Genomic DNA, 17180 nt, shown 5'->3' on the forward strand with positions numbered 1-17180 from the left:
CTGTATCTGTTTAAAGTGCACTACTACTTATAACCAATGAGATGGGAACAGCTTTGTTTGCCAAAAGCTACTATGCTGCACTTTTTGGCATTTAGCTTGAGTCTGTTTTCAGTACACCAGGTAGGATCATATTCCAGACCTTTTTGGTGCAGTTTAGCATCAGTGGATGTGTAGATAACAGTGCCCAGCTGGCAGTCATCAGCAAACATGCTCAGTCATCCTTCAGGGATATTGGCTTGCATATCTGCAAAATACAGACCAAACAGGAGATGGCCCAGTGCAGAATTCCTGTAGTACCAAACTGGTTACAACTTTACATTCTGACAGAGTACTAATATTTGCTACGTGTAATTAATTGGATAGGAAGTTTGCAATCCAGTGGACAATGCAGCAATTTACATTGTCTGTCAAATTTTCAATAACACCAGCATGGAAGATCATGTTAATTTTTTTAGGCTGACTTGTGCATTTGACATTTGAAGGTGCTGGTAGCTCTTTGCTTTACCAGCCTCTAGATTTTTCAAATCCTGCCCTAAAGCTGCACCTACCATCTTCAGGCTCAGTTTCAGGCTTATGAGTGCTATGTGACTTGACTTCTATCAAGTCTTGGTCACTGACAAATAATTCAGGGACATTGACTAGAATTTAAACTTCATAGTGAATTTGACATTATACCCGCGGTGGTGCAGTGGTTAGCGTTGTCGCCTCACAGCAAGAGGTTCTCACGTTTGATTCTTGCCTGGAGCGCCTTCTGTGTGGAGTCTGCATGTCTTCCCCATGGTCAAGTGATGTTTAAAGACATGCAGGTAGGTGCGTGCATGAATGGGTGTGCCTCCTTTGAAGGTTGGGCATCGGGCTCGCAACTCGGCACTGTAAAAATCCACTGCCAATAATTAGCGAACCGGAGTTCTGCTGTGGTGACCCTTAACCGGGAAAAGCAGAAAGACATTACTAGTGAATTTGACAGCCAATATAACTGTTCTGATATCAAAAAGAAAACTGTACAAGTCAGTTACTATATGACTGATAATTGAAACCATAACTGAATCCTGTTTTAATCAATACAACAACCTCCTCAGAAAAATTCTTAATACATAATACACAACATATCTTTGGCTTTTACATTCAAACTTACAGGACATGCAGCCTGTATGAATGATGCTGAATCAAATGAGATATTAAAAATAAATATATATATATGTTCCATTCAGATGATCGACGTTCTACAACTTCGAATTTCATACGGCCAAGACCATATGATCAAAGTTTTAAAACTTCAAACGTTCTGAATGGAGATCTCCATACACCAGGATATTTTCCCTTTTCCTCGCTGTAGTGCAATTTCAGAGTTGGTATATTTAAATAGTAGAGGGTGTGGGGAGTGCAGCAGGGCTTGCTCCCCTTGTTTTGCTTTTGTTTTTATTTCAGGTGTTCAATGTTTTGCAACTTTAATCATATGGTCTCGTCTATATGACATTTGAAGTTGTAAAACTTCGATCATCTGAAGTAGATCCATATATATATATATATATATATATATATATATATATATATATATATATGTATATATATATATATATATATATGTGTGTGTATATATATATATATATATATATATGTACAGTGGATATAAAAGGTTTACGCACCCCTGTTAAAATGCCAGGTTTTTGTGATATAAAAAAATGAGACCACAATAAATCATTTCAAAACTTTTCCCACCTTTAATGTGACCTATAACCTGTACAATTCAATTGAAAAACAAACAAATCTGTTAGGGGGAAAAAAATATAAAAAATAAAAAACATACAATAAGCTGGTTGCATAAGTGTGCACACCCTTAAACTAATACTTTGTTGAAGCACCTTTTGATTTAATTGCACCATTCAGTCTTCTTGGGTACACACCTGCCATCAATTAAAGAGACTCTGGTTCAGCTCTCCTAGTAGGATTTTCCTAACATTTAATCAGTTGCCTGCTACAGCAAAAGCCATGGTTCACAGAGAGCTTACAAAGCATAAAAGAGATCTCATTGCTGAAAGGTATCAGTCAGGAGAAGGGCACAAAAAATTTTCTACAGCATTGCATATACCATGGAACACAGTGAAGACAGTCATCAAAAAGTGCAGAAAATATGGGACAACAGTGATATTACAAAGACCTGGACATCCCTCCAAAATTAATGAAAAGTCAAGACGAAAACTGGTCAGGGAGGCTGCCAAGAGACCTACTGCAACACTGAAGGAGCTGCAGGAATTTCTGGCAAATACTGGTCGTTTACTACATGCGACAACAATCTCCAGTATTCTCCATATGTCTGGGCTATGGAGTAGGATTGCAAGACGGAAGTCTTTTCTTACACAGAAAAACATCCAGGCCCAGCTAAAATTTGCAAAACAATACATCAAGTCTCCCAAAAGCATGTGGGAAAATGTGCTATGGTCTGATGAGACCAAGGTTGAACTTTTTGGCGCAAAAACAACACTTTGCATCACCAAAAGAACACTGTCCCCATGGTAAAGCATGGTGGAAGCAGTATTATGCTTTGAGGTTGCTTTTCTTCAGCTGGAACTAGGGCTTTAGTCAAGATGGAGGGAATTATGAATAGTTCCAAATGCCAGTCACTTTTGGCCCAAAAGCTTCAGATGTCTGCTGGAAAGCTGAAGATGAAGAGGAATTTCATCTTTCAACATGACAATGACCCAAAGCATACATCCAAATCAACAAAACAATGGCTTCACCAGAAGAAAATTAAAGTTTTGGAGTGACCCAGCCAGAGCCCAGACCTAAATCCAATAGAAAATCTCTGGGGTGACCTGAAGAGGGCTGTGCACAAGAGATGCCCTCATAATCTGACAGATTTGGAGCACTTTTGCAAAGAAGAGTGGGCAAATACTGCCAAGTCAAGATGTGTCATACTGACAGACTCCTACCCAAGAAGACTGAATGTTGTAATTAAATCCAAAGGAGCTCCAACAATGTATTAGTTTAAGGGTGTGCACACTTATGCAACCAGCTTATTGTATGTTTTTTATTTTTTATATTTTTTTGCCCTAACAGATTTGTTTGTTTTTCAATTGAATTTTACAGGTTATAGGTCACATTGAAGGTGGGAAAAGTTTTGAAATGATTTATTGTGGTCTCATTTTTATATCACAAAAACCTGGCATTTTGACAAGGGTGTGTAAACTTTTTATATCCACTGTGTATATATATATATATATATATATATATATATATGGTTTACTATCAAATTTTCGAATGTAACTCTGTCGAACACAGAAAATCATACACAGTAATGTCGAACTCCAAAAGCCAACCTAGGAATGGGTTTTAACATAGGTAAAGATAGGTGTTCACTGCTATTGCCGAACTATAAACCTCTCCCCTATCTCGACCCATGTTAAAACCCGTTCCTAGGTTGGCTTTTGGAATTTGACATTACCGTTTTCAATTTTACATGTTCGACAAAAGTGCAGTCGATGGAGTTACATTCGAAAATTTGATAGTAAACATATATATATATATATATATATATATATATATATATATATATATATATATATATATATATAGTTCCACTTGAAACCGTTGAATGTTCAGAACATCGAAGTTCTGATCATCGAGACCAGAACATCGAAGGTTCAAAGTGAACCACACACAAATAAATAAACTTACAAAAACTATTTTATGCAGGGGGGCTTCACCCCCCTGCACCCCCTCTAGTTTAATATTCCAAGTCCGAGATCGCACTACAGTGGGGTAAGGGAAATCTCCCATTTACCACTATATGCGGTAGCGCTAAATGGGAGATTTCCCATACCCTACCTGCAATGCCAACACTCAGATGGCACACACACACACACACACACACACACACACACACACACACACACACACACACACACAATACATGCAGGGCACCTTGCTGCCCTGCATACACACCCAGAATGTTACATTTTTACTTACCTGGCACTTCCACTTTGAACCTTCAATGTTTTGAACATCGATGTTCTGGTCTTGATGATCAGAACTTCGATGCTCTGAACATTCGAAGGTTTCAAGTGGAACCATATATATATATATATATATATATATATATATATATATATATATATATATATATATTCATTATAGTACCTAGATTATCACCCAGCAATGAATGCACAGTACAAAAAAAGAAAACATACACAAAGTAAACAAATCTCCCATCGATTCACTTAGCTCCCTCAGTATATCCATTTACAGTGTCACTTTGGTGTCCTCTACATGTTACATTTATTAGCTTAATTTCTACAATACCAAAAACATCACTTGAATACATTTTGTAGCCAAAAATGTCTCCCTGTCTTCTCGATAGCATACAGTGCAATGAACTTTTCTGTTCAATGTTCCTCTAATATCATCATCATCATCATGACCATCAATCCCCTTTTTCCAATTTTTTTACCTGAGGTCAGGGTGTCAGATCAACTGCCACCATCATTCTCTATTCATTGCCACTCTCCTACCTACTTTTGATGGTCATGTCTTGCAATCCATCCATCTCTTTGCTGGATGTCTTTGTTTCCTCTTGCCTTCTTCCTGTCTCTCCCAAATCTTCTTCACCACATTGTCTTCTTCTTTCTTGCAAATGTGCCCGAACCACCATGATCTGTTCTCTTTGACCTTCTTTGCAACTGGAGATACTTTTGCTTCTGCTGTGATGTCCTCATTTCTTCATCTGTCCCACAGTGTGCATGTTATCTCCTATCTCAGACATTTCATTTCCATCACCACTAGCTTCCTCAATTGCTCTGCCTTTACTGCCCATGTTTCTGTACCATACAGTAGTACTGGCTCTACCACTGTTTTGTACACCTAACTTTTCATCTTCTTTGCCAGAGATTTGTCACACACTACCCCTGACACTCTGTGTGACTTGACTGCATCTCCTCGGAGTCCAACTTTGGCCTCCTGATTCAGACTTCCCTTCTCCTCAACCACCCTTCCAAGATACTTGAAGCTGTTAATCTGTTTCACTGTTTTCTATTTCAGTTCTTAGCTTCTTCTGATTTAACCAATTGCTGCCATTACAGCTGTCTTACCTATACTCACTTTCATTCGGTGTGCCTTCACTTTTGCATTCCATTTTCCTGTTGCTGAACGTCTTCTTCAGAAAGTCCACATTATCTGCATACAGCAACTTCTTTGTTCTGCCTACTCCAACCTGTTTGTTAGTGTAGTCCATCACCAGTATGAACAACAGTGGACTGTGACCCCTGCTGAATACCCACCCTTTGTGAGTCTAAATATTCTTCGTACTTACATCATTAGCTCCTTGTAGATAGCCTGCATTAATTCTACCAATGTTTCCAGGACTTCAGGTCATTGTAGTGCTGCCCAAATCAGCTTTCTCCAAATCTAGAAATGTCCAGTTGGACTCTTACCCCATCTCTAACTTTTGTATTATCTGTTTCACTGACAACATCAAGTTGGTTGAGATGCATCCTGATTGGAATCTGACCTGGGCCTCTTACTGCTACTTTGAGTATTCATCTATCAGTCACTCTCTCCAGAACTTCCATGCAGTGTTTGATACCTCTGTACTGCCTACAGTTGCCCCCTTTCTTCTTGTACACTGGCATTAGAATGCTTATTCTGCAGCCATCTGGGATATGCATTTCTCTCCATATTGCTAGGGGTATGCTCTGGAGTTATTTTTCCCTATAACTTTCCCGGCATTATGATAATATCTGCTGCAACTTCATCTAAGTCTGATGCTTTCCCTGACTTCATTTCCTTAGTGTTATTCTTACTCCTGTGGAGGGCTGTTCTTCCTCTTTTATAATAGACTGTGTCTGGGGCAGTTCAGCTTCTGCAGGTTTTTCTTATTTCAAAAGTTGCTGGAATACTCCTTGCATCTGCTAAGAAGTCTACCTGAGCTGCATGGTGGCCACTCTTGTATGTGATCTTGTGACTGTGTCCATCAAGTCGTTTGCCAGACAGAAGTCTAGAATGGCCTCTCTTTCATTATTCCTGTTGCTTCACCATGTGGACACAAGCAGTCCTCATATCCTATTCCGTCTATCCTAACATGCACATTCAGATCCCTCATTATCAACACCAACTGATATTGTCCTACTTTATCTGGTAAGTCCTGCAACTGCTACTAGAAGGTACTCTTTCCTTGTTATCACAACCCTGCTGTGGAGCATAAGCTAAGATTACAAAAGATGTCCTTTCTTTGGGTCTATATTACATATTCGAATGCTTAAATGTTTGAATCGCTAAAGATTGAACTTTAGTGATCGAACATTTAAATGTTCGAATATAAATAAAAATTAAAAAAAAAAAAATGAAAAAAAAAACTAAAGGGTGTAAGCAGGGCGACAAGCCCCCCAGCACCCCCACACCCACCGCTACTTAAATATACCAACTCCAAGATCACGCTACAGTGTAGGGAAGGGGAAATTTTCTGTCTCCGCACTGTAGCACGATAAAGTGTGATCTCGAAGTTGGTATATTTAAGTAGTGGGGGGTATCGGGGGTGCAGGGGGGCTTGCCCCTCTGCTTAAACCTTTTCCTTTTTTTTTTTTTTTTTTTTTTTTAATATTATTTTTTTGCATATTCGAACATTTAATTGTTCGATCACTAAAGTTCGATCTTTAGCGATAGCGATTCGAACATTTAAGCATTCAAATATGTAATATAGACCCCTTTCTTTACACTGCATTCTAATTGTCATGAGTCTATCATTAATTCTGATGACATCCCTCACTGTCTTCTAAAGACTCCCCCTCTTGAAAATGAACACACCATTTCTAGTCTGTCCTCCACCTGAGTAGTAAACTCTGGATCCCAAGCCAATATGACTTTGCAGCTCTACCCTTCCCATCTTGTCTCCTGGATACACAAAATGTCCAGCCTCCTCCTTACCATTATGTTATTCACGTCTACGTTGTGTCATGTCAGTAAATCTGTAATGAGTGTAGCAAGTATTAATTTATGTTCATCAGATTGATTGGTTTTACTCCCAGAGTTTACTTAGAGCTATCCCAGGTAACCAGATGGTCAGTAGCTTATTGACCCTGGTCTGTTGGGCTTTATGGTGGGCACACACTGGCCAGGAGAGGTACATAGTCTTCTCCAACCATTAGCATTAGTCCCTCTCATACGCTGGAGTAGTCCAGGTCCTCAGTCCACTCATTACAATACAATGCCTATTTTGGTGACTTTCGTCTATGTCACCAAATTGCACATAATGGTTAAGGTCTTTGCCTTGCATGCATAAGGTACAAGGTTTGGTCCTGACCTCCAGCCAATGTCTTTCTGGAGTTTGCATGTTTCCCTGCATCACTGTGGAGTTCCTACCACACCACAAAATCATGTTTTTCCACTTCAAACTCACATCAAAAATTTACTGACGTAGTGGGCAGCAAGACTCCAACTGATGTTTATCAGGGGTACAGTTGTATAGAATATCAACTTTATGCATTAACTGTGCAGCACACACAGTATCCTCTAGATAGGGAATCACAGACTGTGCGCCATAGCAGAGCAAGCCACTAGGTGATATAAAAATTGGCTCTAGCTGATTTTGCCTTGTTGACTAATTGTGCTAATAACAAGCATCCATGAAAAGATACACTTTGCAGTATAAATTATGTCTGTATGCAAGTACACCATGGAGATGATAGAATACGACTAAAGATATACATTGTATCCTTAAATACACCTAAAGGTATACATGGTATCCTAGAATACACCAAATGATAGGGTCTATATTAGCTAAATGAAAGTTTATCTTAGCGAACGCTCTAATTATTGAAAATCCTGGACCTCGAACTCACTATTGTGGGGGACTGTGCCCCCACACCCACCACTAAATATATATGCCAACTCTGAGATCCCACTACAGTGAGAAAAGGGCAAATATTCCAATCTTCACTGTGCCGCAATATCACAGAATGCATATCAAGGTCCAGGATTTTCGATTATTAGGGCGTTCGCTAAGATACGTTTTATTTATCTAATATAAACCCAAAAGATATACATGGTATCCTTGAATACACTGAAAGATATACATGGTATCTTAGAATATACTTAAAAATATACATGGTATACTAGAATATACCAAAGGATATACATGGTATCCCTGAATACACTGAAAGATATACATGGTATCCTTGTATGTTCTTTCTCAAAACAGTGCATGAAGAAGAAAAAGTGGTGACCAGGCAAGTCAAGTTTTTGTGCTTCAGCACAGATGACTAACTTAGAAAGAACTGCCAAATGTAATAAGCTATGCTGCCATAGTCAGTAAATACGGAGAATGAATTGAAGAGTTGTTTTTTTCAGTAGCAAAAACATTCCTGATTATAGGCACATGGCAGTCAGTTTGCAGAGTGCTGCAACTTATGGGATACACCAAAACCTGACTGAGACACAAAACTAAATAAATAAAGGCTGCAAAGGAATGAAATGTTGAAGGGATATTTTGTACCCAAATGGCTGATAACACCTAAAAGATTTCATTTGAACAAAACATAAATCTCTATCTACTTCAATAATAGTCAAGTTCCATTCTTTTCAGGATAAGGAACTCATTTTCAATGCAGTTTGGTCAAATCCACCAATAACGGTAAGAAATAATACAATGGCAATGACTATGCATCAAAAACTATGGAAAAAAGAAAAGCATGTTGGTCTTTGGTCTAAGTGCTAACATAAATAATATTAAAGGTTAAAATGTTTTCATCAGTCGTATAAGACTGCTTAGCACTTTAGATGAAACAATATCGCATGTGCAGAATAATAAACTAATAACAACCTGTGAAGATATGGAATGGAATTATACTTCTTTGAAGAGGAAACCTGAAAGAGATAACTAAAAAAATGCAGCTGCTTCCAAAATGTCTCAAAATGGGTAACAGAAATGCTAAAATTATTTATATTCTTAATATTTCATTTTTCAAAGAAAAGGTTAACTCACTTATATGTTGTTTCATTTTTGTATTAAAAATACTTTTATGAAAGTTTTATTTAACATGACAACCTTACCCTGTGACAAAATAATGTGGGAAAAATTAAATGTTAATATACAGTATTTAAAAAATCTCATGCAAACAATCCTGTGTAGTCATGTTCATTTAACTGTTACATAATTTAGGATTATAAGGTCTTCAGAAAACAGAAATTTCCATTAATGGATAACTATGTAAAGTAATTGTGAGTAAGGAATATTAATAATATGCAAATTTAATAACTAACTTCCTCTTTTTATTTTATTATTTTTTTTTTTTTATTATTCGACAGAAAAGAATAAGGTCGAACAAGGAAATGTTTAAAAGTATTGTCTTGGCTCTCACAGGCAACTTTTTAAAAACTTTTTTCTTCCTGCCAATTGTCCTGCATGAGTTTGAAAAACACATGATTATGATGATGATGATACGGCATGGTCACGTTGTGTGGTTCGACAGAGAAACAACTGTAATCTAAGCAGAAATGTTCTCTCACTATCATTTTATACCGGATGGTGCAGTGGTGCAGCAGTTTGCGTTGTTGTCTCACAGCAAGAGGTTCTCTGGTTCGATTCTCAGCTGGGGCACTTTCTGTGCAAAGTCTGCATGTCCTGCTTGTGTTTATGTGGGTTTCTTCCAGGTGCTCCAGTTTTCTACCATGTTACAAAAGGCATGCATTTGAAGTGTTTCTCCCCGGGCCTCTGCTGACCATTGGCTCGTTCCAAGTCGAACTTTCCTGATAAACAAATGTTAAATAAATCTTATACTGATTTGGATTTTTCATTTCAATTAATAATTAGTATCATGTAGTCAGTATTGACAGTTGTCTTTCCCAGCTAAAATGAGTGGTTTTGCTGGATTGTACCAATAGCTTTCATTGAACTGGAAATTCTATACTTTGATTTTGCAGTTGCTTCACTGTCAGCATATCCCTCATAGTGCTTTTATATTAAGACATTGTGGAGAGGCTCTGTTGATTGAGCTGTGCATAGAGGAGGTTCTTTGGCTTGTTTGGATGCAATGGGTTGCATATTCTGTCAGTGATTAGAGAGTTTGATACAGGTTTCATATTTGGTGACAATGAATTGGGCTTGCTGACTGATGTAGCACTGGATTGAAGATGTCACTCATACTGAGTGAGGTGTTAGTTTCCTTATTTTGAAGATGTTGCAAACCTGAATGTAGCTGAGGAACAGGAGGAACAGCCTGTGGGTAAGCAAAGCCAAGAGAACATTACAGGGGCTTGCATCCCACATCCTCAGATATAACTGTCTGAAAGCCAGGACCTCAAGCTCCTTGTAACTTATGAAGGATACTGCTCATGCTCAGGGGGTGGGAGGGCAATTTTAGGCTTAGAAAGCAGGAGGGGGATTTTAAGATTAGGGATTGGAAAGGGAGTTTTAGGGTTAGGGGTCAGAAAAGGGGTTTTAGATTTAAAAAGCTGGAAGGGGATTTTAGGGTTAGGGAGTAGTAATTGGGGAATTTAGGTTTAGGAAGGCTGTTGGAGTTTTAGATTTAGTGAGCAATCGGGGACTTTAGGAGTAGGGAAGGAGAAATGGAGGTTTAGGTTAAGGGAGCAAGGACTATCGCTGGGAAATGGGTAGGAGTTTTAAGGTTAAAGTTTAGGTTGTGATAGGGCTGTATAATTTTATAAGGCTGGGTGTTGAAAGGGCAAGATAGAAATGGGAGATGGAGTTAATGGTGGTGCAATCACTTGTTTTTTTGAGTAAGTGATAGCGAGCAGGTGTGTCATGGGGTACTAGCATGAGAGGTCCTGTAGTAGAGCCTAAGACGACATACAGATCACCACTGAAATGCTGTCTTTCATATGTGCACTGGAGAAAAAGCAGTTATATGTATTTTTTAACACAAGGTTAAGTGTCCTAGAAGACTACAATTAGCACATATGTAGTATGGCAGTAAGTTTCACACTACATCCTGCCTATCTCAATTATTTTCAACAAGTGACTACTGCGTATGGAAATAAAGGTAACTACTAGATGTAATTGTATATGGAAATTTGTCAGTTTCAATATTTTAATAACTCTAAGAAAATTGTGCAATAAATCTTCAATATTTTAGGAAATATTTATTATTATCATTGTTACTTGTAAAAACAGATGTTCTAGTTCCCTACAATCGATTTTGATGTTCCTTGATAATAGCTAGTAGATTTGAATTCAGTGTTGTGTGTGTGTGTGTGTGTGTGTGTGTGTGTATATAATATATATATATATATATATATATATATATAAAACATAGAAAATAAGTGAGAAAATCCACAAATGTTCCAAACCTCGAAAAACAAAGAGAAGTAGTACACCAGGATCCACCAAAAGTGTTTATTGAGTGCTTTCATTTTTTAAATAAAAAACTTCATCAGAATAACAAACACATCCAGTAACCACATTATATATATATATATATATATATATATATATATATATATATATATATATATATATATATATATATATATGTATTGACCCAGCATAAAATACCCACCTAAAATTCATTAATGTTAATTGACAATTAACTAAAAGGTATACACCACTAAAAACATAACAGTGCAAAATCATAGTAATACATATGCATCCCCTTCCAGGCAAAAACAAATCAAGATTCAGAACTTTTAAAACACATATAAAACAACTTTTTTTTAAAAGTAATATCTTTCTGGTAAATTATTTTTGGTGTCATTCCTACAATTTCTATAAGGTCCTGACTGGTGTTAACCTGTCCTCTACCCCTTCACCTGTACTGGATAGTATGTAATCTCAGTCAGCTGTCCTATACCCCTTCATCTGCAATGGATAGTATGGAATCTCAGTCACCTATCATATACCCCTTCATCTGTAATGGACAGTATCTAATCTCAGTTACCTATCTTATACCCCTTCATCTGCACTGGACAGTATGGAGTCTCAGTCACCTATCTTATACCCCTTCATCTGTACTGGACAGTATGGAATCTCAGTCACCTATACTATACACCTCTGTACTGGACAGTATCTAATCTCAGTCACCTATCTTATACCCCTTCATCTGTACTAGACGGTATGGAATCTCAGTCACCTATCTTATAACCCTTCATCTGTACTGGACAGTATGGAATCTCAGTCACCTATCCTATATCCCTTCATCTGTACTGGACAGTATGGAATCTCGGTCACCTATCCTATATCCCTTCATCTGTACTGGACAGTATGGAATCTCGGTCACCTATCTTATACCCCTTCATCTGTACTGGACAGTATGGAATCTCGGTCACCTATCTTATACCCCTTCATCTGTACTGGACAGTATGGAATCTCGGTCACCTATCCTATATCCCTTCATCTGTACTGGACAGTATGGAATCTCGGTCACCTATCTTATACCCCTTCATCTGTACTGGACAGTATGGAATCTCGGTCACCTATCTTATACCCCTTCATCTGTACTGGACAGTATGGAATCTCGGTCACCTATCTTATACACCTTCATCTGTACTGGACAGTATGGAATCTCGGTCACCTATCCTATATCCCTTCATCTGTACTGGACAGTATGGAATCTCGGTCACCTATCTTATACCCCTTCATCTGTACTGGACAGTATGGAATCTCGGTCACCTATTTTATACCCCTTCATCTGTACTGGCTAGTATGGAATCTCACTGTTTCCCCTTGTGTTGCCAGCCTGATAGCACTAGGTATTTTAAGGCGGTGTAGTAGCTGCCTCATGCTTACCAAAACCTCTTTATTGTTACCTCACAATGTTTCAGTATGTGAGAGATGTATTTATTTAACTCGGAGGATATGTTCTCACCACAGAACACATTCGGTAATCACAACACATATACACATACAGCACAGAACACTTCCACTAAACCAACTTATGCTGAGGTTGTTAACAGAACACTGCTTAAGTCTCACAGGTTAAGGACTAAGACGCCTCAGATATTAGTACACACAGTGACACACCCACCTTCACCTGTAAAACCCACACCTAAGATGCATAAGTCCAAGGTCACAAAGGTGCAGACTCCAAGCACTTATGGTCCTCTAAAACTGCATCAAACCATGGTAATGTTTTAGTAATAGATTATTCTATTGTAAGGCATATGGACAGCACACTCACCAGACTGGTTAAGAATAGGGTGACATTTAGCTGTCTTTCTTGATCCAGGATCTAGGATGAAATAAGGGCTCTTAGATCCATCCATCCTGACAAATACTTTTATGACTTGACAGAGGTCCATGTGGGTGTGAATGACCTTAGACACTTTACCCAGAGGGACATGCAGAAGCATATGATTGAGCTTGCTATGCATGTGTCTGAGACAGAAAGGACACTGGTCTTGAATGGCATTTTACCATCACCCAGAATGATGCCAAAATTCAGAGACAAGATAATTGGCTTTGATAACTGGCTATGTAGTTGTTGTCATTCTAGAAGGATCAGGTGTGTGTCAGCTTGGGATGAGATGGCTGACAAGCCTTCCAGCTTTGCCAGGGATGACCTGTACCTCTCTTACCAAGGCTTTTCTCATTCTGGTTAAAGCCTTTGCTGTCCCCATAGTTTTTAGGCAGAGCCCATCTGATGGACATTTCAACATTTCAATATAGTAAATTCTAATTTGGAGCACATTAATATGACTGCACCAGGGCCAGGAGTCCTAACAAAACAAATGCTTGAACTTGTGTCTCTCCTGCAACTTGAATACATTCCTATATGTATAGTTACAGAAACATGGTTTCAGAGCAATGAAAGCAATCCGTCTATTCCTGGGTATAATGTCGATTATGTCTTCAGACCCACAGGCAATTGTGGGGAGAGTATCAGTATTTGTCAACGATATCATCACCTCTTGTCAGATTCATTGGGACACCACACGTGAACTCCAAGTCCAAATCATCCTAAATAAGACTAATTACCATTTTATAGCTAGCTACAGGGCATCTTTTATGTCCCCTTCTAAGTGTGATAGCCACCTTAACAAATTAGCTGAAATTCCCATTAAACCCAAGACCTTTCTACTGGGAAACATAAAATATCATTCAATAAAATGATTGACCTAAACTGTCAATGGTCGGCATGCCCAGCACTTCCTTGACATTAGAAATGCTAACTCTCTTTCACAAATGGTTAACCATCCTACTAGGGGCCCCAGTATCCTGGACCTTGTCTTCACAATTATGGCTGCTTCTTGTACATCTCCATATGTATCGTCATGTCTTGTTAAATCAGACCATAATTTCATGCTTTTCCTTTAAAACTAGAAGTACTTTCTATGTATTTCTGTATTTAGGGACTTCTCAAAGGCAAGCTTTATTCAGTTACTTAATGACTTAAATAAATTCTGCTGTAATCGACCTCTGAAGGATCTTGTTGCTAAAGCTGCTACCTATGCCTCTGACTTCTACTCTTACTTAAATAGCCAGTCGCTATCCGCAACAAACATAATGAGAAGTTTAAAAACAAACCCCTGTGGTGGAATAATCATAAAAATAAATTATATAACAAGATAAAGAAACTGCTTAATGCTTGTCAGATGTCTCATTTTACCTACCTTAAGAGCACACTTAAACTAACACAGAGCTTAAGGGAACCATTATTAAGCTCTAAACTGAGTATGAACTTAAAATAGCCACTAAAACCAAAAATAAAAGCAAATTTGTCTTTAATTATGTCAGGAAGTTAAGAAGTAATGTCCAGCAGTGTTCAGAGGTAGAGGTAGTCCACAGTAATACCAGACTCTAACCCAAAATAAATAGCTAATATTCTAGCTAACAATTTTAGTGCAAATTTTACTCCACCCACAATTATAGCTATCCATCCAACAGATTCTTCAGTGCTAGCCACACCTTTAATTACTATGGAATAAGTTCTCTCAGCTGTTTCAGAACGTTAGAATACTTCATCCATGGGTCGTGATAACATACAAGGTTGCCTGATTATCAGTTCCAAATATGCCCTTTCTGTACCCCTACTTAAACTCTTTAATCTAAGACTCCGCACTAGCTATTGAAATGCCATTATTTAGGAGTGGCCCAACCAAGACCCCTGCTAACTATAGCCCCATTACTCTCACTAGCCTCATATGTAAAGCTATGGAGCACATTATCTCAGACTTCATTAATCTGGACATTGCAAATCTGTTAACCCTGGAGCCTCATCAATTTGGCTTTATCAAAGGAAGTCTTACCTCTTTAACCTTATTAATTTCTTTGAAAATTAACTGAAGCAGATGATAGGAATTAGTTTATCTAAACCTGGCCTAGGCCTATTCCCGATGCAGGCATTATTAACAGACTTGTAAATCTGGATGTAAATCCTTATTTTTTGTGATGGATAGCAAACTGGTTGTCTGATAAAACCCATATAGTTAGAGTAGCAAGTGCCATTTTTGAAAGCAAAAATGTTACTAGTGGTATACCACAGGGCTCAGTTTAGGGTGCTCTCCTATTTGGCATATATTTCTTAGACCTTCAGGCCAGCACTTCTGGTCTGTGGTTGACAAAGTTTGCAGATGATTGTAAACTGGGTGTTATTCAATATTCAACCGGCTCACAATTGTTCCAACACAACTTAGACCATGTTAACAATTGGTGCAGGGACAATGGTCTCAAATTAAATGTAAAAAAAAAATGTAGTATAGCTTATTTTGGAAACAAAACTGTTTTACTTACTCGATAGGAGATGTATCCCTCCAATGAGACACTGTTGTAAGGGATGCAAGTTATCTTTTTGACAATTTCTTATCATTTGACCATCATGTCTCCACAATAGTTCAGAAAGACTTTTATCTGGCTCATCTAATTTCCAAAGGTATTGCCACTACATCCAAAGAAGTCTTAATTCCCCTTTACCCATATCTTATCAGACCCATTATTGAATATAATGCATGTTTTGGCATGTATTAATCTAAACATATCACACATCTTGAAAGATCTCAGAGATTCATAACTAAAACATCAGTAGCCTCAAAAATCATAGTTATCAGGAGAGACTGGCAGCTCTTTCTCTCTACGCAATCACTTACAGACTCCTCTGTGGAGATCTATGTCAAGCCTTTTGTGCCATGAAAGATCGGACCCTATTTGATCTCCTGTTACACTGCAGCACTAATTGTACATCAAATACTTGGTTAAAGGAACTAAACCTTCAACAACAGATAAATAAGATGTTGGTGTGGTCGATTCATATCCCAATGTATCCCACATTCACTGTTTGTGTGATTCAGAGACACACATAGCATGAGTGGTGCACGTCGACAGCAGAACTGGCCATGGTATATGCTAATTGTCATATTATCAGATTGTGATGAGTATTAATATAAAAAGGACTGATGTTGTACATGCAACTGTGCCAGTCAACATGGCTGAACAATTCAGACACAGATGGTGCACATGACACGGAGCCCTTATACTAGTTTTAATGAAAGCTGCTAAATCCCAGTGTTCAAGTTAGAAAACTGTAAAAAACTGTTAGAGGTTGGTGCTGCATTAGTTAATATGTACCTGCAAGAAGCTGTTATTGTCACTATGGGCCAAGGTGGTACATGTCATCACCCCCATAGGCACTGTGTCATTCAACCACACTTAACATCTCATGGACTCCATCAGGCCAGCATCATGGACTGCTACTATGTAGGTAGGGACATCATGCAAGGCCTTGTGGATATGTGTGGCCTCATCTGCAGGCTCATGGGAGTTGTAGAGTACTTATCCCAGTGGATACCAAGGTATGAGTAACTTTCCATATACTACCTTCTGGGATTTGCCAGTGACTCACTGAGGACATAGTGGGGGTAACTTAGGCATCTGCCTTGAAAATATTCCATAGTTTCTCAATGCAATGCTGCTGCATGTGGGAGAGCATATGTAGTTCCTATGTATCATAGAGGGAAAGCCAAAACCATGTACGACTTTTATAAAAAAAAGTCCATTTTCCTGAAGTACTGTGGGCCATGGACTACACTCACATTGAAATAAAAGCCCCACTTGGGGAACTGGGATGGAGGTATATGAACCACCAAAGGTATCACTCCACTATATGGTCTATAATGTACAAAGTATCATCTACATTTTGTCTGCAGGCCACTCAAGCAATTATTGCAGCTCTCACATATGGCACACCTATGACTTATATAAACAGTTTGCAAGGGGTGACTTCCCCCAGGGACATTTTATTGAC

The sequence above is a fragment of the Protopterus annectens genome, chromosome 9.part0, assembly GCF_019279795.1.
Source record: "Protopterus annectens isolate FY-2018-M chromosome 9.part0, PAN1.0, whole genome shotgun sequence".
NCBI lineage: Eukaryota > Metazoa > Chordata > Ceratodontiformes > Protopteridae > Protopterus > Protopterus annectens.